Genomic DNA, 21,994 nt, shown 5'->3' on the forward strand with positions numbered 1-21,994 from the left:
ATGCTCCATTGGTCGTGGAGCACTGATTGGGAGGATTTGCAGGTTGCCAACTGTCACATATATTTCATGTTCTCTTAAATAACCTTTTAATTCTGTGGCCCTCTTAAGATTACCAGGATTAGCAAATAAAAATACAGGGTATTCAGTTAAATTTGAATTTTATGAACAATGAATATATTTTAGTATAAATATGTTCCATACAATAGTTGTGACATACTCATAATAAAAATATATATTTGCTGTTTATTTGCAACTCAGATTTAACTGGGCATCCTGTGTTTATCTGGCAACCTTTGTCCTGGAGGCATTATTCTGCTCAGTATAGTAACATAAAGCTCAGTGTTTTCAGTGCCTTTCCTTGTTTTGTGTTTGACCATCCTTGAATGTGTATTGAGGGAAGAATATGGAAAACCCAAGCAAGGGTTTCAACCAGTGGTGTGCTGGAGCCAGAGCCTACCAGCTGGTTAGAGCTGATTGTATGCATCTTTTCCCCACCCTGTGTTAAGTAATGTCTCAGTCATAGCTTGAAACAGACCGTGATTGGCATTTACACCAAAGAAACAGACAGTACGGGGAGCGAGCATGCTCCCAGCCCATGTAGGGGGTCGTTCTCGGCCGGCAGTGGTGCTGGTGCGCTACCCCGCACGGCCCGAGGTTCATCTTCCCCATCGCTCTCACCTGCCCAGGTCGCAGGGCTGCGAGACCGCGGAAAGGACTCCCAGCAGAGTTCGGAGCGGGGCGGAGATGGAGTCAGTGGTCTTTGAGGATGTGGCTGTGGACTTCATCCCAGAGGAGTGGGCTTTGTTGGATCTGGCTCAGAGGAACCTCTACAGAGATGTGATGCTGGAGACCTTCAGGAACCTGGCCTCAGTGGAAGAAAACTGGAAATGCCATAGCATTGAAGATCAGCACAACAACCAGGGAACATATTTGAGATAGCGTGTGGTGGAGATACCCTCAGAAAATAATGAAAGTAATCAATGTGGAGAAACCAACCAGATTTCCAATCTTATTGTACATAAGAGACTTTCTACTGGAGTCATATCCTATGAATACAATAAGTTTGAAAAACCCATCATGGATCTTCATCCCTCAAGAGTCCCATAGCATCATTTCAACATGGACAAAAACCCTATCAATGTAAGGAATGTGGGAGAACTTTTATTTCTTACTCATCCTTTGGGGCACACATAAGAGCTCACACTGAAGAGAAAGCCTATGCATGTAAAGAATGTGGAAAAGCCTTTATATATTTCTCCAAACTTAGAGGCTATATAAGAACTCACACTGGAGAGAAGCCTTATAAATGTGAAAAATGTGGGAAAACCTTCAGATCTCCCTCAAACCTTTGGATACATAGAGAAACTCATACTGTTGAGAAACCCTATGCTTGTAAAGAATGTGAGAAATCCTTCTCTTCTCCCTCTTCTCTTAGAAAACATGTGAAGGTTCACAGTGCAGAAAAAGCCTATGAATGTAAAGAATGTGGAAAAGCCTTCCTTCATTCTTTTTACCTGATCATACATGCAAGGATGCACACTGGAGTGAAAGCCTATAGATGTGTGGAATGTGGGAAAGCCTACAGCTGGCCCTCAGACCTTAGGATTCACATGAGGACACACTCTGGAGAAAAGCCTTATGAATGTAAAGAGTGTGGAAAATCTTTCAGTTCTCCTTCATCCTTTAAGGGACATTTGCGAACTCACACTGGAGAGAATCCTTACGCACGTAACAAACGTGGGAAAGCCTTCAGTAGTCCTTCATACTTTAGAACACGTGTGAATTCACACTGGAGAGAAACCCTATGTGTGTAAGCAATGTGGGAAGCTTTCAGTTGTTCATCATCTTTTTGAGGACATTTGAGAACTCACAGTAGAGAGAAACTGTATGAATGTAAGGAATGTGGTAAAGCCTTCAGTAGGCTTTCATCCTTACAAAGACATGTGAGAATTCACACTGGGGAGAAACTCTGAATGTCAGCAGTGTGGGAAAGCCTTCTATACTCCCCTATCCTTAAAAAAAGAACATATGGAAACTCACTCAGGAAGGAAACTCCATGCCAGTTCCAATGATGGAAGGCCTGCATGCAGTTTACATGTATTGTGCACCACAAATTGCATAACATTGGAAAATATTTACAAAGGTCTTGGATATACTGTTGGCTTTATTAGTGCCTTATTCTTAAAGTAGATCCCTGTCTCATTATTTCCAGTTCTTTCTGAGAATAACATCTAGGATATAATAATTCTTTAAGTATTACTTTGCCAGGGCTGCCCTAACAGATTGCCACAAAGTTGGTGGCTTAAAGAAACAAATGTATTCTGTTCCAGTTCTGGGTACTAGAAATTGGAAATCACGCATTATTAGGGTTGGTTACTCATGAGGGTTCTGAAGAAGAATCAGATCCACGTGCTCTACAAACTTCCAGTGGCTACAGCAATCCCTGGTGTTCTTGGCTTGTGGACGCCATCATTTATTTATTTATTTATTTATTTATTTATTTATTTATTTATTTATTTTTGGTGCCACACTGTGAGACATGCAGGATCTTAGTTCCCTGACCAGGGATTGAAACTGCGCCCCCTGCAGTGGAAGCACAGAGTCCCAGCCACTGGACTGCCAGGAAGTCCCAGTAGACACAAGCATGCATCATTCCAATTTCTGTCTTAATTTTTTTTAAATTAATTAATTTAATTTTGGCTGCATTGGGTCTTCATTGCTGCACACAGGCCTTCCCTAGTTGCGGCGAGCAGGGGCCACTCCTCGTTGAGGCACACAGGTTTCTCACTGCAGTGGCCTCTCTTATTGCAGAGCACAGGCTCTAAGTGCGCGGGCTTCAGTAGTTGTAGCGCACAGGCCCAGCTGCTCCACAGCATGTGGGATCCTCCTGGACCAGGGCTTGAACCCGTGTCCCCTGCATTGGCAGGCGGATTCCCAACCACTGTGTCAGCAGGGAAGCCCAATTTCTGTCTTAATCTTAACATCACCTTCTCCTCCAAGTGTTTTATCCCCTTCTCTTGTAAGGACACCTGTCATTGGATTCAGGGCGCACTCTAGTCTAGGATGATCTCATCTTGAGATCCTTATTACATTTACAAAGACTCTTTTTCCAAATAAGGTCACATTCACAGGTTCTAAGTGGACATATCTTTGGGGGGGAGGGGGAAGGCACCATTCTACCCACTACATACCCTGTCAGCCAAATTACATGCCTTTTGGTATATAGTGTTTTCATCATGAATTGCTTATATAAAGGTTATTTACACTATGAAATCTTTTGGACCCATAGATCTTTTGAAGTGTGTGTGTGTGTGTGTGTGTGTGTGTGTGTATTTTTTTTTTCCACACCGCATGGCTTGTGGGATCTTAGTTTCCCCAACCAGGGATCAAACCTGCACCCCCTGCAGTAGAATTGTGAAGTCTTAACCACTGGACTGCCAGAGAAGTCCCCCTGAGTGTATTTTAAAATATGTAACTAGTGGAATATTAGTTTTATTTGTTTCTAATTATTATTATGTTCCAGTCCACAATTTGGACCTTCCTGCAAGCTCCAACATGTCCACCCACACCACTCATTTTATACTTTCTTGGTTGATGACCTTCTCTGACATTCTCTCTTTTCTCCAGTTCTTATCATATTGGTGTTGGGTCTAATTTGTGTAGTGAACATCTTCTTATATCTAGTGGCCCTGTGTTCCTGACTCTATCCTGAAAGTTACAGTTGTGATGTCAGAAAACACATAGGACTTTATTTCCTGATTGTGTTATTGAGTGGTTGCATTTACCCTGTACTTTTTGTTTCCAGACAGTTCCACATGATAGATGGGCACTGTACAGTTATATGAAGCAGATTGTGTGAGTTTTCTGTTATTCACAGCTGAATGCAGTCTCTAAACAATGAACTTAATATGTGGTCAGTAATTAAAATTTTCATGCTTGCAAAATAAGATACATATTTTTAAAGTCCAACACAAGGTTCTGTACATATTTCTTAGAAAAATCCAAGTAAAACTGGTTTTATGTTTGCTGTATACTTAAAACATTATCTTTCATGTACTGAGAGAGGATATGTTAAATTATTCCAAAACAATTATGTATTATAAAAAAAAAAAAAAACAGACAAACACTAGGCATCAAAGTTGTGTCTACCTTCCAACTCCCCAGCCCCCCGGACAGTTGTTTGTTTTAACTCGCACACGACTGATTATGATCAGTCCCCTTTAACCATAAACTCTATCATTCTTAGGATGTGTAAAAAGCACTCAAGTCAGTTTTTCCCTCCTTAGATTAAAGGTGAATGAGAAATACCATTGCCACCAGAGGTCACCCTTAACCTCCCGAATCCAAAATAACCAAGGCTACAAAAGGAAACTCCTTTTGGAGCACAGAATCAGGAAAGACATTTTCTGTACCATAAGGTAGAGAACCTAAAATTCAGTATACATTTTAACCAATCACTGTGGAGTTTCCATAGAATGTAAAATAGTTAAAACCAGTATTATGGACATTATTTAGCATCACTTTCCCATTGATTGTCAAGTACAGAAACTTATTTTATTTATTACAGTCTTCTCCCTTCAGCATAACCAAAAGAAATAAAAAAAATTAAGATATGGAAGAAACTGTACTTCATTAAGGTTTAGCTTTACCTACACATACCTTAGACATAGAGTGAAAGTGTAGAACCAAGGAGAAGGATTCAGTGGAAGTAAAACACCTTGATGCTCACTTGATCAATAAGAGGTCATGATTCATAGTATTTGACGTAAAACATAGCTCTGCTTAAGACAAAGCTCTGTTCAGTCTATATTTTCTTGAATATTTATTAATAAAACTAAAAGTATTTACTGGGCATTGTCTATAAGTTGTTTGAAATGAATAAAATATTACCATCCCTGGGCTGAGTCTCTTGAAGGAATTATATATATATTTCCAAATAGTATTTGGTTTAGTAGAGGTTTCAACAAGGTAATGTGAGAATTCAGATACATACAAGTCACTGTAACATATCTCTTTTCTCTTAAATTTGTTGGCTGATTTATGGCTTAGATGTCACCTTGGAGTGAATGAGAAGCATACATTCTATTGAGGGAAGGTATGAAAAAGTAAAGAAGTAAATAAATGATAAAATAATTCCAAATAGTCCCAGCACTATGAAGAAACTAACACAATATAATGAAATAGAGGTGGACTGGAGTATAATAGGCAGGGTCAGATAAGGTCTCTCCTGGGAGGAAACAGTTGGGTCCTGAAAGAGGAGTTAGTTCTGTGAACATCTGAAGGCAGAAGATTAGAAATTTAAAAAGCTCTATGGTGGAAACTCAGGGATTCTTACAGAGGTGAGAATTAATGGAGTTATTGAAATAAAGTACAAGATTTGTTGGTAGGCATATCTGAAGGAATACCCTTGCAAATGTAATGGGTGGACCTAGTTAATTAACCTCTCTACACAGTGAGCTGGATAGATTAGTTTGTTACTAGGTACAGTCAATCTCCTGCAGACTCTGGGAGGAGAACACAAATGTGCCCCAGAGAGAAAAGGTAAAACACCCTTGCAGGAGAACAGCTTACTCCAAAGGTGCTAACCATCAGAACTCACCTCAGAAGATGAACTCCTGTTCATACTACCTGGGGAGATGTGAAACCATCTGCCTGTGCCTAGAAACTCTAGGAGCCAGTCTAACGTGCTGAAATTGAATAACACAAAAGTTAAAAGAGGACTTTTACGATATTTGAAGTGATGAAAGGTTTTTAAAGTTTGAAATCATTGTGAGTGAAATTATGTAAGTCTATAAATCTGGTAAGGGATTTTTAAAGGCATCTTAATGAGCTTAAACTTAACAATCATATGAAACTGATAAAGGATTTTTTAAGGCACCTTGAAGGATGAACTAAAACTTAACAATCATGTGCAAGTAGCTTTTAAAATTATTTTTAAAAATCTACAAAGAGGAATTGTTCACTAGATTTAAAAAGCTGAAGAGGAATTTTTTTTAAAGAGGATGAAATATAATTTGCTTTTTGTTTAGACCAGTTTTCACGAATACTACCTCCTGAAAACAAAATTTGTCCTTGTGCTTCCTTGTTGTGTGCTAGGCAAGTCACTCATTTCATCTCTCCAGGTTGTTGATGGCTCGAATGTGGGCTTGAGAGACAGAGTCTGCACTGAGTGGGTACACTGGAAGGCAGAGATCAGGGGCCGTTGGAGGATCTGCATATCTCTTCCCCTGGGGATGTTTGGGCATAACTTAACTGAATAACCCATTTGTTTCATTCATTCATCTATTCACTTTTGGAATCAGATTGACACGGTCTCAAATTCTCTTGCCTTCACATATTTACATATGACTCTAGTTATATAAATTCTTAAACTCTAACATTCACCCATAATAACAGTAAAATTAAGATACTACATACATTATTTAATGGTTACTGAGATTGAATAAGAATGTAAGTCAAGTGTTTAACACAGTGCCATGGACCCTTGCTCTCAGTAAATGATAGATTGCTGTTGTTTTTATTATTCATTTATTAATTCAAAAACTATTTATTAAGTACATTTTTTAGTATGAAAACTGTTTTAGACTCTGAGGATGAGGACAACCAATAATAGAGTTTATTTGTCTAATATGTTATATACATGTATCTAATATATTGTCTAATTTATTACATATACATGCATATATGATTACAAATTCGATGCTGTGTGAGGGTATGTGTAGAGAAATAACTCTAATTATGATATCTATCAAGAGGAAACCAAGGCTCAGAGAGAGTGATGACTTTCCCAAAATGGCACAGCTCATAGCAGAGCCAGGGTTTGATGGCAGCTCTGCCTAGCCCAGCCCAGCCCTGTTATCTTAACAACCTACACCAAAGTGCCTGGCTCCTTTGGCACCTTAGAGAGTGGTTAGTTGCTGGAGGGATGAGTGTTGGAGAGTTTTAGGAGAGTCTTAAAGAGTGAGTGTTGGAGAGGCTTAAAGAGTGATGTCCTTTAAGTTGTTTGGAAAGAAATGTATGTGTTTATCAGATGAGGAGGGAGGAGGGAAGATGGGGAGAATTAGTAGCAGAAACAGAATTCAGCATATGTTCTTTCTATCGGCAGTGGAAAATAAAAAGCCTAGTTCCAGTAGTAGGAAATAGCAGACAATTTTAAATTAAAATCTTTTCAATTAAGGAAAAGTAGAAAACTATTGCCCTTTTAATATCAGTTATAAAGTTTTCCCCTACACATTTGTTAAGGACCTTGCAGGAAGGCACACAATCAATTCTTATAACAAAAGATAAACTCATTTTCTTTATTAAAGTAGGGAAAGAGAAGGAATAGTTTTCAAATTAGAGTTCACTTAACTTAATGGTTAATAAGGACAAAAATAGAGCTCATATTCTGTCCATTTTTTATGTGTGCATTTAGTTGTCAGTTGGGCTTGCAAAATAAGGAGTTGCTGATTGGTAGGTCAATGTAACATATCACATACTTTTATATTCTCAATACTTATATGTAGGTTATGTGAAAAATTTGTGGAAAAAAAATGTGTTGCTGCTACTGATAAAAGAGAACAAATGATTTGTTCAGATGGTTAATGCCTATGTCTGTGGTGCTGAAGCAAAAATAATATACAGTATTTTGCATTAGAAATAATTTCAGCATTTCTGTAACCTCTCGGACCATTGCACACTTACTTGATTTCTACCCATCTGGGAATCCATGGGCAAAGATTTAGATGCTGCCTATTCTTATTTCCCCTTAGATTTTTCTGGGAATATCTTGAAAATACCAAGTCTGGGTTGCTGCCACCCTCTGTTTCTCTCCTTTAGTCGAGAAATATTACCAGAGCATATTAATATAGCCCTTCCCCACCACCAAATGAACCCACTAGTATTTCGTAGTCTCTAATCATAGCCAGGTTCTCATTGTTGTCAACAATTCTCATTTATCTCTGCTTAATCCTATGTCTCAAATTAATTCTGGCCAGATTCATCCATTAAACTCAAAACACCTTATTTCTCTTGTTCCCAAGTCTGCTTTAATATTACTGCTCCTACTCCATTATTTTATTTAGCAAAAACTTTTCTGAGTATGTTTCACCATCAACCACTTCCTCTCTAATGACATAAATTTGGTTTCCACATGTTTTCTATCAAGTGGAGGGCAGCTTAAAACAGAAACTGGACCTGGATGTTAATTGCAGTTCCAGCCTTTCTGGACCTAAGTTACCTCATGTATGAAATGGCAATAGTAAAAATGCAGCACACGGTTTTACTGTGAGAGTGAAACCAGACATAACACGTAAAGAATCTATCATATGCCTGGCAGAAACAAGGTGCAGAATAAATACAGAATCCCTCTCTTTCTTTCCTACCTGTTAAGACATGTTTTGCTTCTACTCTCACTACTCTAACCATTCCTTCTGTATTTCCCTTGAGAGTTCCTCTTCTTGCCTCAGTGTTTCGTTTATAGTCTTCTCTTCATCATTTCCTCTAGTAATTTTACTCACAACCACAATTTAAAACCTCCTTCTATGCATATTTGTACAATTATATATCTTTGACTCATCAAAGCTTGGATTTGAAAGTAGCCTTACTGTTCACCTGATTGAACTTCACTATTATTTTTCTAGAAACATAAGAATTAATGGTGATAGAACCTCCATCTTCTGAATTTTTGGTTAACTGAGTTGCCAGTTCTTTCTCCAAAGTTTCAATGTTTCACTTTGAATCAGCTGGTCATCTTATAAGAATCTTGTATTTTTTATAATTAGCAAAGTGTTAATACACTTACCATCTCATTGTCTCCAATTTGCCCTTGAACACACTGAAACTCAGTAAATTTAAACACTTCCTCAGGTTATATAACTAATTGTGACAGAGCAGGAATGAGACTCAAGTCTTTGACTTTTGTTTCCAAAGAGCTCTGATAATTCATTTGCAAAAAATCTGGCTCAAGAATCCAGGTTTATGTTTGCCATGCCTTTTACATGGCACTGTTCTCCATGCCAAGGAAGTGATTTCTGAATACCATTGTGTCCTAGCTGTAAATTATAAATATTACTCCAAAAGCACAAGTAAATTTTTTATTAAAATATATTAAGAAGCATAAGATTACAACCCATTATTTACCCTCCACACACACACACACATATATATATTTCCTGTTTCTTTATGGATCACATTATGTAATATATATCATGTCAATTTATTTTAAATCAAATGGAACTAAGTTATTCCATACCCTTCTTCTTTGTCAAGACTCTTTCGCAGGCAATGCAAACAAAGAGTTGCTATGTGGTAAATTTTCTCAGGGATGATTTAAGTACCCAATTTCCAGACACTCTCATGTAGCACTCAGATATATCTTAATGTGAAGCAGTGACAAAGACATCTCTTCCCTGGCTGTTATAGGCTGGTACTAATAAAACATAGCTAGCCATGGGGAGTACATTGGGATATTTTACAACTAGGAGGTGATTGTATGAATTGTAAGTAGTAAAACCTGGTTACACAGCTCAATAAACAGCTTCAATAAAAAATACTTTCATATCAAATATACAATGCAAATGTAACATTCATTAGCATCATGTTCGCCATCATGTTCTTCATATACACCTGCTATTATTCTCAGGGTGGAAGCTTAGAGTCATTTTGTTTGGAAACATCTTTATTCTCCAAAACTGAAGTTGTATGTACTATATTCTCCCCATCATCTACACTTCAATAAATGTGGTAAAATATTATATAACTTCAGATTATTTTCCCAAGTAGATTATGATATGTATACAAATATATGAATATTATTTGAATTATAATATTATTATTAATATAAGATACTTATATATTTATAACATATATAATATAATTTGTTAATAATTATTAATGACTAATTTAATATTGATTATTAACTCATGATTGATATATAATTTATCTAATTTATTATTATATATTAATCTATGTATTTATGAAATATATAATCTGACTAGCTACAATCATAGCATTCACATCAGGAAAATTATTCTAACACGTATTATGGGTTATGTCAAGAAAGTATTAACATCTAAGTTCAAATATTAATTACTTAAGCACCTATACACTGTGTCATGGCTACCAGTAAAGCAAATGTGATAGTAAACTGCATTAATAAATGCATCCCAAGATTTAAATAAGGAAGACAATAGTCCCACTGTATATAGCACATAGATCACATCTGGGTGGATGTTGGCTCCAGACATATTTTATATTTATTATTTTCTTTTATTGAACTATAGTTGATTTACAATGTGTGTTAATTTCTGCTGTACAGCAAAGTAATTCAGTTATACATATACATACATTTTTAATATAATTTTCCATTATGGTTTATCATAGGATATTGAATATAGTTTCCTGTGCTATACAGTAAGATCTTGTTGTTTATACATTTTCTATGTAATAGCTTACATCTGCTAACCCCAACCTCCCATTCTAGCCCTCCCCCAATGACCCCCCCACCTTGGCCCAACGCCCCCCCTTGGCGACAAGAAGTCTGTTCTGTATATCCATGAGTCTGTTTCTGTTTCGTAGATAGGTTCATTTGTGTCATATTTTAAATACCACATATAAGTGGTATCTTATGCTATTTGTCTTTCTCTTTCTGATTTACTTCACTTAGTATGATAATCTCTAGTTGCATCCATGTTGCTGCAAATGGCATTATTTTATTCTTTTTTATGGCTGAGTAGTATTACATTGTATAGATGTACCACATTTGCTTTATCCATTCATCTGTCAATGGACATTTATGTTGGTGTTTCCATGTCTCAGCTATTGTGAATAGTGCTGCTATGAAAATAAGGGTGCATATATCTTTTTGAATTATAGTTTTGTCTGGATATATGCCCAAGAGTGGGATTGATGGATGATATGGTAATTTTATTTTTAGTTTTCTGAGGAACCACAGTTTTCCACAGTGGCTGCACCAATTTAAATTCCCACCAACAGTGTAGGAGCGTTTTGTTTCCTCCATGCCTTCTCCAGCATTTATTTGTAAACTTTTTGATAATGGCCATTCTGACTGGTGTGAAGTGGTAGCTCATTGTAGTTTTGATTTGCATTTCTCTAATAATTAGTGATGTTGAGCATCTTTTCATGTGCCTATTGGCCATCTGTGTGTCCTCTTTGGAGAAATGTCTATTTAGGTCTTCTGCCCATTTTTTTTAGAGGGTTATTTGTTTTTTAGTTATTGAGTTGTATGAGCTGTTTGTATATTTTGGAAATTAAGCTCTTGTTGATTGCATCATTTGCAAATATTTTCTTCCATTCTGTAGGTTGTCTTTTTGTTTTGTTTATGTTTTCCTTTGCTGTGCAAAAGCTTGTAAGTTTGACTAGGTCCCATTTATTTACTTTTTTTTTTTTATTTCTATTGCCTTGAGAGCCTGACCCAAGAAAACATTGGTATGATTTATGTCAGAGAATGTTTTGCCTATGGTCTCTTCTAGGAGTTTTATGATGTCATGTCTTGTCATGTCTTATGTTTAAGTCTTTAAGCCATTTTGAGTTTATTTTTGTGTATGGTGAGAGGATATGTTGTAACTTCATTGATTTACATGTGGCTGTCCAACTTTCCCAACACCACTTGCTGAAGAGACTGTCTTTTTCCCATTGTGTATTCTTGCCTCCTTTGTAAAAGATTAATTGACTGTAGGTGAATGTGTTTATTTCTGAGCTCTCTATTCTGTTCTATTGATCCATATGTCTGTTTTTGTGCCAAAACCATGCCATTTTGATTACTGTAGCTTTGTAGTATTGTTTGTAGTATTATTTGAAGTATCTTATGTAAATATATTCAAATCCAGGAAATTGACATCAGTACCATGTGTGTATATAGTTTCTATGCCAGTTTATCACATGTGTAGATTCATGTAACCACCACTGTAATCAAGATACAGATCTAGTCCATTACCACAGGAGGATTATGCCTCCCACTTTGTTCTTTTCCTTCAGGATTGCTTTGGCAATTCTGGGTCTTTTGTGGTTCCATATAAATTTTTAGAATTATGTGTTCTAGTTCTGTGAAAAATGTCATGGGTAATTTGACAGGGATTGCATTAAATCTGTATTGCCTTGGGTAGTATGGCCATTTTAACAATATTAATTCTTCCAATCCAAGAGAATGGGATATCTTTCCATTTCTTTGAATCATCTTCAGTTTCCCTTGTTAATGTTTTATAGTTCTCAGCATATAAATCTTTCACATCCTTGGTCAGGTTTATTCATAAGTATTTTATTTTGGGGGGTGTGATTTTTAAATTTTTTTTAACCTTTCTTTTCTGATATTTCATTATTAGTGTAAAGAAATTCAACTGCTTTCTATATGCTAATCTTGTATACTGCTACCTTGCTGAATTTACTGACTCTAGTAGTTTATGTGTGGAATCTTTAGGGTTTTCTATATATAGTATTATGTCATCACATAGAATGACAATTTTACATCTTCCCTTTCAATTGGATACCTTTTATGTCTTTTTCTTGTCTGATTGCTGTGGATAGGACTTCCAATACTGTGTTGAATAGAAGAGGTGAGAGTAGTCATCCTTGTCTTGTTTCAGATTTTAGCAGGAAGGCTTTCAGCTTTTCACTGTTGAGTATTTTATTGGCTGTGTGTTTATTATAAATAGTTTTTATTATGTTGAGATATATTCCCTTTATATCCACTTTGGGTATAAAGAGTTTTTACCATGAATGGACGTTGAATTTTGTCCAATGTTTTTTCTGCATCTATTGAGATGATCATGTGTTTTTTGTCTTTTCTTTTGCTTATGTGGTGCATCACACTGATTGATTTGCATGTGTTGAACCACAGACACCACATTTTAGATAAATATTGACAAACTACTGATTCCAGGGGAAAGCAATGAAAATGTAAAACGTTTGCTCATTAGAAATGGTAAATGAAATGGAAGCTATTAAGGCTAAGGTAAAAGAAATGCTGAGGTGGGCTTCCCTGGTGGCGCAGTGGTTGAGAATCTGCCTGCTAATGCAGGGGACACCGGTTCAAGCCCTGGTCTGGGAGGATCCCACATGCCGTGGAGTAACTAGGCCCGTGTGCCACAACTACTGAGCCTGCGCGTCTGGAGCCTGTGCTCCGCAACAAGAGAGGCCGCAATAGTGAGAGGCACGCGCACTGCAATGAAGAGTGGCCCCCGCTTGCCACAACTAGAGAAAGCCCTTGCACAGAAATGAAGACGCAACACAGCAAAAATAAATAAACTAATAAACTCCTACCCCCAACATCAAAAAAAAAAAAGAAAGAAAGAAATGCTGAGGTGAGTGGGCAGTAAGGAGGCAGGAGAGTTTGATGGATTTAGTGAGTTTCAGAGGTATGAAAAATGTAACGTGAAAGGGGAATTAACCTCATTTGTATAGCATCAGAAGAAAGATTAGGATCATGGGAGTGGAGAGATCATTTTAGGGAATCAGATTTAAGCTCAAAGAAAGAACTTTCTGACAATTACTGATGCCTAAAAAGAGACTAGATTGCCATTAGACACTAAACTTTTTTTATTGTTGACTATTTTAAGACAGAGTTTACACAGCAAGAATTGTTGTGCTGGAGAGGACCAACATGCACTGGATCTAAGTATAATAAACTTTTAAATTAGGTGTCCACATGGTTTATATTCCCAATTGGACATATTTAAGAGTGAGGGGGTTTGCTAATAATAAGTAGTTAGGGACCACAGTCCTAAATAGTAACATGAAACATAGAATCCATAATCTTGGTGATGATGATGATGATAGAAATCACTTTAATTGCGTTTCCTAGAGGCCAGGCAGTGTTTTAAGGTATTTACATAAGAGATAGGGAACATTATTTTCTACATTTTGCAGAGAAGGATAACTTCAGTCCAATTTAAAGTCTTATAACTGATGAGACATAAAACCAGCTGGTAAGAGGTAAAGCTGGAAAGATTCTAATCCACATAATCTGTTTCTAGCTTTCATGGACTTAACTACTACACTATACTACATATATATATATGTGTGTGTGTGTGTGTGTGTGTGTGTGTATATATAATATGTATATATTTTAAAAATTTATTTAGAAATAATTATAGATTCACAGGAAGCCACAAAAATAGTACAAAGAGGTCTCATAATCCCTTTCCTTAATTTTCCCCAGTGGTTACATCTTATGTAAGTATATTCAAATCCAGGAAATTGACATCAGTACAGCATGTGTATATAGTTTCTGTGCCAGTTATCATATGTATAGGTTCATGTTACCACCACTGTAATCAAGATACAGATCTAGTCCATTACCACAAAGAGCTCCCTCATGGTTACCCCTTTGTAGTCACACCTACCCTCTCCCGTCTCACCATCCTTACTACCTGGCCACTACCAGCTTGTTCTCTGTTTCTATAATTTTGTCATTTCAAGAACATTTACAAATGGAATCATACAGTAGGTGACCTCCTCATTCAGCATAATGCTGAATAGATATGTTTAGTAGGGAAATTTAAACATATCAATTGTACAATTTCTATGGACAAAATTCTATTTGAATTTATAGTAAAGAATTTATTTAAATATTATTTTATAAATAATATATAATGCAGAAAACATATGTGAATTGGTAACCTGTTTTGGAATAAGTATATTAAGAGCATTGGATGAAAAAAGAAACATTTAAATTAGCTTAACCATATAGGAATTGGCATTTTGGTGTGATTTGTTATGCTTATCTTCTAATGATTGGCTGTTTATTTTGTGTAACATCTTAAATGATCTGTTTTGTTGCCTATAAACAGAGAAACAACTTGATGTGCTGATGGGAAAGAATATAATTCAACAATCAGCATTCAAATTTATTTTAAATTACATTTCCTAGACATAGGGAAATATTAAAAAGGAATTAAGAATTTTTCTCCATTAGAGTTTTAGTTAGAACCACTTCATTAAATGACAACTTCAAAGTAAATAGGCAGGCAATTATGTATCTCTGCTAATCACACTGGATGGTAAAATTGTTTCTTTGCTTCTTATTTCCAGTTAGCTCCACCAAATAATGTTTCCTATAAGATAATGCTTCTGACTGAAGAAAAGAGGGAAGGCAAGTAAGCAAACCTAATTACCAGTAACATTTACATCTGAAACATTCTGTTATAAAACAGCTTAAAAACTCAACAGCTAACAAGATGAACACTTTTTTTGGTTTCATTTTACTTTTTATTTCATTACATTTCATTTCATTTATTTTTGGTAAAAGGAAATGCTAATACATTCTAAGCTTTCATGCACATAGATGGGAAAATCAATTGACCCACCCTGGCCAAGACAGTTGAGCAGACTCTGGAACATGAGCCTTGATCTATAGCATGGCACAGCGCTGTACACACAAGCTTTGCCCAGGAGATGTTTGGACAACAGAATAGAGCAAAACAAAGAAAATGCACAATTAAGATTTTAATTCAAGTTTTCATCTAAATTCCATCAATGAAAATTTATCTTTTTTCTCCACATAGAAAGTGGTAAAACATATGTATATATGAATCATACAGATGACTATTGGTTTGGCCAAAAGTTTCGTTCCATTTTTTCCGTAAGATGGCTCTAGTAGCACTTAGTTGTCTTTAACTTCACTAGAAACAATTTTGTTAGATTGTATGTGACAGCTGTCATATCGACGTGCATTTAAAAAAAGACTTATCAAAATTGGTGAATTTTTGTGTAGCCATTTTAATAGTGAAGATGGAAGAAACAAAGCAACATTTTCGGCATATGTTTTATTATTTCAAGAAAGGTTAAAATGCAACTGAAACACAGAAAAAGATTTGTGCAGTGTATGGAGAAGGTGCTGTGACTGATTGAATGTGTCAAAAGTGGTTTGCAAAGTTTCATGCTGGAGATTTCTCGCTGGACGATGCTCCACTGTAGGGTAGACCAGTTGAAGTTGATAGCGATCAAATCGAAACAATAATTGAGAACAATCAATGTTATATCACTTGGGAGATAGCCGACATACTCAAAATATCCAAATCAAGTGTTGAAAATCCTTTGCCCCAGCTTGGTTATGTGAATCGCTTTGAGGTTTGTGTTCCACATAAGTTAAGCAAAAAAAAAAAAAAAAAAAAACCTTCTTGACTGTATTTCCGCATGCGATTTTCTACTTAAATGTAATGAAAACATTACATGTTTAAAACAAATTTTGACGGGTGATGAAAAATGGATACTGTACAATAATGTGGAACGGAAGAGATTGTGGAGCAAGCGAAATAAACCACTACCAACCACACTAAAGGCCGTCTTCATCCAAAGAAGGTGATGGTGGGATTGGAAGGGAGTCCTCTATTATAAGCATCTTCCAGAAAACCAAATGATTAACTCCAACAAGTACTGCTCCCAATTAGAACAACTGAAAGCAGCACTCTATGAAAAGCGTCCAGAATTAGTCAACAGAAAATGCATAATCTTCCATCAGGATAACACAAGACTGCATGTTTCTTTGATAACCAGGCAAAAACGGTTACGCCTTGGCTGGGAAGTTCTGATTCATCCGCCGTATTCACCAGACATTTCACCTTCAAATTTCCATTGATTCAGTCTTCACAAAATTCTCTTAATGGAAAAAACTTCAATTCCCTGGAAGACTGTAAAGGCACCTGGAGCAGTTCTTTGCTCAAAGAGATAAAAAGTTTTGGGAAGATGGAATTATGAAGTTGCCTGAAAAATGGCAAAAAGTAGTGGAACAAAATGGTGACTACATTGTTCAATAAAGTTCTTGGTGAAAATGAAAAATGTGTCTTTTATTTTTACTTAAAAACCAAAGATACTTTTTGGCCAACACAATAACAGTGAAAACAAAAAAAAGTGGGTTTTTTTAAACTTCATTATAGTCAGTCCTGTTGTCGTATTCATAGATGTCTAATTCTCTTATTTTTCAAAACAGAATTAAGTTATTCTACCTTATACATACACAAATACGTGAAATAGATGTATAAATGCGTTATGGGGTACCATAAAAACAAAGCCCATGAATGGCCAAAGTGAACACAATATTTTCATACTCATATTTCAATATAAACAAACAAACAAAAGTCAGCCAACCAACCAACAAAGAATGTAAAAACAAAGAATGCACTACCCATTCACAAATGAACTCACTTTCACCTTTGTAAATGGAGTTTTGTTTGTGCTTCACTTGTTAAAATAAAACCTATCTGGCTGATGGGTATTATTTTTCCCTTGAATTGTACTGAACATCAATTCAGCCTTTCACATTAGTCTATTAATAAACATGAATCATTTCTTCATGTACAGTTCTAGATTAATTAAATCATATGTGTTCATTTGTTAATCAAGTATTCACAAATGTGAATTCTTGTATTCACAAAGTATTCACTAAGTTCTTACTATATACAGGTGTTGGGAACATAAGATAAATACTTGGTTTGTCCTCCAGAATATAACTAACAGACACATATGTGGAAAATTAACAAATATATATGATAAGTGCTAGAAATGAAGCATTTATCAAACTAGAGTGAAGTTGCTACTACAGACAGAGTGAGAAAGAATGACAGCAAACATAATATGGTTCCCTAAGATTAGAATCAAAAGTGGCCACGCAGATAATTAAGTCCAAATGCTTCATTTTACAGGTGAAGAAACAGAGGTTCAAAAACTTATCACAGCTAGTCAGAATATATCTTGACTAGATGCCAAAATTTAAAATATCCTGACTGCTGACTTTACAAATGTTGCTGTGAAGAATAAATGAAATGTAATAAGAAGTCTCTGGTAAATAGCAAGGCATCAATAAACCTCTGGGAAGAAGTCTGTTGCAGTGGAAACAGCATGAATTTGGACTATAACTTACTTGGGTTAAAATTCCATCTCTTCGGGCTTCCCTGGTGGCGCAGTGGTGGAGAGTCCGCCTGCCGATGCCGGGGACACGGGTTTGTGCCCTGGTCCGGGAAGATCCCACGTGCCGCGGAGCGGCTGGGCCTGTGAGCCATGGCCGCTGAGCCTGCGCGTCCGGAGCGTGTGCTCCGCAACGGGAGAGGCCAGAACAGTGAGAGGCCTGCGTACCGCAAAAAAAAAAAAAAATATTACATCTCTTCCTAATGTGGCACTTAATTTATCATTGCTTGGTCTCATATCCCTCCTCTCTAACACAGGGACAATTATTCCAATATCTTGTGATCATTTAACTATGTCAAAATTGATCAATTGATAAATTTATCATATATTACTACTTGATAGAGTTTTAAAGAGGAGATTTTCTTTATGGGGGGAGATAACAACTTGATTAATGTATTGAATTTGAAGATGATATTTCTACAATATAGCTAAGAAAGGGTTAACTTGTAGAGCATGAGAAAATTTGGTTATTTTGTTTTCATTTTCTGGTCCCTGAGTGGAAATTGACCAGAGAGGAGCCAACAGTGCACAAATTGAAAGACCAATGTTCACATTATTAAAAATCTTATGAGAAAGAGTATAGTGGGATTTGTTGTTGTTTTGCTGTGAAGTGAAATTTTCTATAATTCTAAACTCTTAGTATGATGCATAATATAAGTGAATAGTTTTGTTTTTGTTTTATTTTCTTTTAGTGGAAATTAAATAAGTCGTTGAGCTTTACATTGGGTTAGAGGGGAATGGAGCAGAGGTAATTATATGGAAGCAGGATGCCTGATTGGAAAACATAAGCCTCTTGGGCACTTACCGACATCATATGGAGGAAATAGAACTTCCACAGAGCATGTAGTTGGGGGTTCAAGTCCATCATAACTCAAAGGACAGGAAGTCCTCAGTTGACATCTCAGTTGCATTTGATGTGAGGATTTAGTGAGATAGTGAACATGATAACCTGGTTATCAAGGCACATTTTGGAATGTCTGCATAGACAGTGATGACCCTTTTTTCTCTTTGGCCTCTGACCTTAATCACTGGCTCTCTGACCTCTGCTAATCAAATTGGGGTTAAAATCTGACCCCATCACACTCAGATATGCTTTTCTAAAAATTTGCAGTAAGAACTAAGAGAGAGGAAATTAGTATTTATGTTTCACTAGAACTATTACATATGATTAGAAGTACAGATATAGTCTGACAAATGGACAATAAGAAGGGAAAATGAGGCAGCAGAGCTGAGACAAAGAAGCATACTCACCAGTAAGAGGGCAAATTTTATTTCAGTTAAAACATTGTTATATTTCCTGGTGGAAGCACTCCTTTCTTGGTAATTAGGTGCATTAAGATACCAGCATCCAAAGTTCTGGGGACAACGAACAAATTATTTGAGTGATTTATTAGAAGAAACAATGATAGAAGCCACCTCTATCCTCTTCTACTATTTGGTTCCCAAATCCATTTCTTCTGGCTTTGGAAGAAACAGCTCCATTCATTGTTCATAAGATCAAAATAATGTTAAAAGCTTATTTTGCATTCTGTAGGACAGCACCACAAACTAATGTGTTCTTGTAACTGGTCCCATAACTGAATCTTCAACAGGCCTTCTGACATTCTATAAGGAAGCTATTTGGGGATGATGAGATACATAATAGAATTGGAAAGCCTATTTGTCTTACTTATTTTGCAGAAAAAAGAGTTCCTCAGACAGAAACAATGCACAGGATACAGTAATCATGAATAAAACAATGGATGGTGGTATGGGAAGAAGCATTAGGGACAAGGCAGGTATATCCATATCCAGAATAAGTATGTATTACCATGAAGACAAAATTTTATAATCTCCCTGGTGCAAGAATTCCAATGTAATCACTCTGCCTGCAGGTGTCTGGTCAGTGCATTAGAGAATAGAGCCATATTAGGAACTTAGCCTTGACTTCTGCTGTTGCAGATGAAGAATACAGCAGAGACAGTCTTCAGATAAGGCTTGTTATAAGGAATATCATATTGTTGAGTCCATAACTTTATCTTTGTACATAACTCTACTAATCTTGCCAATATGGGTATCTTTTTTCCATGAACTCAGGAAATATTGGCTGAGTGATACACTCAGAATTGATTATATTGTCTATATGAATATTAAGCCCCTCCTCTGCAATAGGTGACTTTGGTGAGCACTGGTAAATCTAGATGAAGTTTTTTGTTTTTTTGTTTTTTTTAAACCAATCATCAGAGGGAACTTACCAAGAGATTCAGGTTGAGAGAGATGGAACGATGCAGGGGCAGAAAGTTCCAGGAGACCCTGCACCAAATATATATGAAACTTCCTTGTGCTCTCAGAGACTGGAAAAGCCTTATCTAACTTGTGATCAGAGTGCTTCTCTGCACCCAACTTTATGATTTGGTGGATCACATAACAACAGTTCAGAAATGGGCAGATCAGGTTACATGCTCATGTAGTGTTCCAGATCAGGCATTCCACCTCTACCAGAGCCTAATAGCAAGCCCAGGAGCTGTTTCTCAAAGTGTAAGTGTTTTGTGTGCATAATAACACATAGCTGCAATCCCAAAAATCTGGAAATCTGAATCATGATTCCCCTATCAGTGATTCCCAGATGGTCCATCAGCATTCATATCTGCCACAGACATTTGGAGCACTGTTGAATCTGCCAGGTCATAAAGCCCAAGCAAGAAAAAACTTCAGAATCTTTCATTGCTTTGGTTTTGCATTAGTTTTCTATTGCTGTGTAACAAATTACCACAAACTTAATGTCCTGAAACAATAAAAAAATATTATCTTTATAGTTCTTTAAGTCAGAAATCCCACCTGGGTCATTAGAACTGCATTTCTTTCTTGTGGTTCTAGGGGAGAATCCATTTCCTTGCCTTTCCCACTTACTAAAGGCCAGCATATTAACCTTGCCTTCAAACTCTAAAGGAGCACACTAAGCATTGTGTCTCTGAGTTATAGAGATGGAAAGCAAAGCAACTTGAGTTTTACTTTTGAGGAGATATCTGGGCATTTCTCAGTTCTACTGGATTCCTAGAACCTCACAAAGATGACATTTCTCTACATTTTCATGAGGTTTATCTTCTTCCTCTGGCATGCATATGTCTTGTCAACACATTTGGGATATTTGCTGCTTCCTGCTCACCAGGTCCGATCATGATGAGGTCATGGATATTCTGGGCCAGTATAATGTCCTGTGGGATGGTGCTATGATCAAGTGCCCTGAGCATTAGATTTTGACAGATGACCAGAAATATGAAATACTTCCAAAGTAAAAGAAGGAACTTTTTCCGCTGCCCTTGCCAGATGATGTTTAATAATTACAACTGGGGAGAGGGGGCACTTGCCAGATCAAAATCTGATCTTAATGAGAACATATATGTTAATTTACTCTAGCAAAGAGATCACACCTGGAACATCAGCTGCAATGAGTGTCACCACCTACTTTAATTTAAAGTAGTTTACTGCTATTTTCTATGCCTATCTTTTTACACAATGAAGAGGCAGATTTCTTTCCTTATAAGAATGTTTCTTTCAATAATCTGATATTATTTCCCTAGTTTAAAAGCAATGAAATTAGGACAATTATGGTAGATAGGACCAAGAATAAGGATATTGGATTATTTAATTTTTTAAAATTAATTAATTTATTTAATTAATTTTGCCTGCATTGGGTCTTCGTTGCTGCACGTGGGCTTTCTCTAGTTGCGGTGAGTGGAGGCCACTCTTCATTGCGGTGCGCGGGCTTCTCATTGCAGTGGCTTCTCTTGTTGCAGAGCCTGGGCTCTAGGCGCGCGGGCTTCAGTAGTTATGGTGCACGGGCTTAGTTCTGCAGCATGTGGGATCTTCCCAGACCAGGGCTTGAACCGTGTCCCCTGCACTGGCAGGCAGATTTTTTGCGGCACGTGGGCCTCTCACTGTTGTGGCCTCTCCCGTTGCAGAGCACAGGCTCCGGATGCACAGGCTCAGCGACCATGGCTCACGGGCCTAGCCGCTCCGCGACGTGGGATCCTCCCGGACCGGGGCACGAACCCGTGTCCCCTGCATCGGCAGGCGGACTCTCAACCACTGCGCCACCAGGGAAGCCCCCACAGGC

General features: G+C 36.9%; 1 pseudogene; it reads left to right on the forward strand.

Annotated features, from left to right (window-relative positions):
* The first annotated feature begins 582 nt into the window (after positions 1 to 582).
* Positions 583 to 21,994, forward strand: part of LOC102986904 (zinc finger protein 670-like) — a 97,925-nt pseudogene continuing 76,513 nt past the window's right edge.

Source organism: Physeter macrocephalus, chromosome 1, assembly GCF_002837175.3.
Source record: "Physeter macrocephalus isolate SW-GA chromosome 1, ASM283717v5, whole genome shotgun sequence".
Taxonomy (NCBI): domain Eukaryota; kingdom Metazoa; phylum Chordata; class Mammalia; order Artiodactyla; family Physeteridae; genus Physeter; species Physeter macrocephalus.